Source organism: Monopterus albus, unplaced genomic scaffold, assembly GCF_001952655.1.
Source record: "Monopterus albus unplaced genomic scaffold, M_albus_1.0 scaffold260.1, whole genome shotgun sequence".
NCBI classification, from domain to species: domain Eukaryota; kingdom Metazoa; phylum Chordata; class Actinopteri; order Synbranchiformes; family Synbranchidae; genus Monopterus; species Monopterus albus.
In genome coordinates, this window is record NW_018128140.1 from 1,592,413 (window position 1) to 1,594,358 (window position 1,946).

Sequence of the window (1,946 nt, forward strand, 5' to 3'; positions counted from 1 at the left end):
AGTCGTGGGTGAACAGGGTGTAGAGGATGGGACTGAGGACACATCCCTGTGGGGTGCCAGTGTTTGTAACAATGCTGGCTGAAATCCTATTGCCAATCCTGACAGTCTGGGGCCTGCCAGTCAGAAAGTCCAGGAGCCAGTCACAGAGGGTGGGGTGCAGACCCAGTGTAAGAAAAGGAATAGTGGAGTGCAGCTGCGATGGCGTCTGAGGTGGCCCTGTTGGGCCGGTAGGCATACTGCAGGGGGTCAGGGGGCCCGGTATACTGCTCTGAATGCAGGCCAGCACCACTCTCTCAAAACATGTCATAATGATTGGGGTGAGTGCTACTGGCCTGCAGTCATTCGGTTGATTGCAGTGGTTAAAGTCGCCTGCAGCGATAATAACAGCATCGAGGTGAGCTGTCTCTAGCGCTGATGACATCATAGAGTTTGGTGAGAGCCGTAAAGGGATTAGCTCTTGGGCTAACATACACAGCACTATGCTCTCTTGCTAGATAATAGGGCCAGCATTTCAGCAATAAAAACTCTACGTCCGGCGAACAGTGCTTATAAACAGTCCGTACATCTCCACGCCACGAGTTACCGATAAACACACACACACACCACCTCCCTTTACCTTCCCCGAAGCAGCAGTGCGATCTCCTCGATGTACAGAATGTGTTTGTAGCTGAATGGCGGAATTCTGGGACTTTGTCAGAAAGCCAAGTCTCGGTGAGAATTAGAGCACAGCATTCTCTGATTTCCCGTTGTGCAGTAATCCTAGCCCTTAGCTCGTCCAGTTTGTTTGGCGGACAAGTAGCGCGAGCTTTTAGCCTAGCATGGAGCCTCCCTTGTCTGCGTCTCCGGGTCGCTCTCCTGATTTCAGCCTGCTCGCTTGTGCCTGGTGCTCCGTGGGCTCCCTGAGGGTGATGGTGGTTGTAGTAGTAGTTGTTGTTGTTGCGGGAGCGGACAATTAGTTGTAGCTCCGGTGGTATGAAACCAGTAAATTCCTAGTGGCTGTGTGAGTTGGCGATATCCAGCAATGCCTGTCTGTTGTATGTTAGCAGTGCATGACATTTGTGCACTGCAGAAAGAGTAAAAACACACAAAAAAGTAGAAAACAAGGAAAAGGCCGGCATTCGAGAGTGGAACGTGCAAACACGTTCACCTCGGTGGGCGCCATGTTGCATATCCTAAGAAAGCCCTTTGGATTTTTAACTCGGTCAACTGTTTTGTCTGTAAAATGTCAGAAAACTGAAAACAAATTATTCGTTTCCAACAGCACAATCGATGTATCCAAACTGCATTTTATCTGACCAGCAACTGAAAACATGAGAATTTGTCAGATGTGACGAAAAAAAAGCAGCAACTTGTCACATTTGAGAAGCAGAAATCTGCAACTCTTTAACATGTTTGCTGAAGAAACCACAGAAATGATGAACTGACCACCAACTTATAAAAGCTATTTCAAAATAGTTGTTGATTAATTTAACTTGCTAATCAAATATTTGATTAATCAGATCTATTACACTCCATAAAGCTGTATTAATAGTTTTCAGACATTAGCAGGAACGCTCTTTATTTCAGGTGAGATGGGGCGACTTTACTATCAAAAAAACTGGAAACTTCACAACACACATTCATGTTGTGATATATAAAACAAGCAGCATGACAGCAACGTTAGGTCTTTCTGACTTTCCTCTGCTGGACTCACTGACGTTAGCTAGCTAATGCAGCTAACTGTTAGCCAGCGCAACAGACAGAAACAAATCTATTAGCTTCACAATGACCAGTATAGAATCTTATTTATCGACATAAATTAAATAAACCCCGAACAACTTGTACTGAGCTTTGAGAGAGTTAAAATCGATGTAAACTGACAATTAGCTCAGCAGTGATTAGCTATCGTTTCCCCATGATGATACAGCACTGCGGTGGAGCATAAATCGAAACCGACAGCAGGACGT

The 1,946-nt window shown here is 45.6% G+C and overlaps 1 protein-coding gene across 1 annotated transcript in view; it reads right to left on the reverse strand.

The window, feature by feature from the left end:
* Window positions 1–1,946, reverse strand: part of psmb4 (proteasome 20S subunit beta 4) — a 10,067-nt gene that overhangs the window by 7,922 nt on the left and 199 nt on the right. The window lies entirely within an intron of this gene.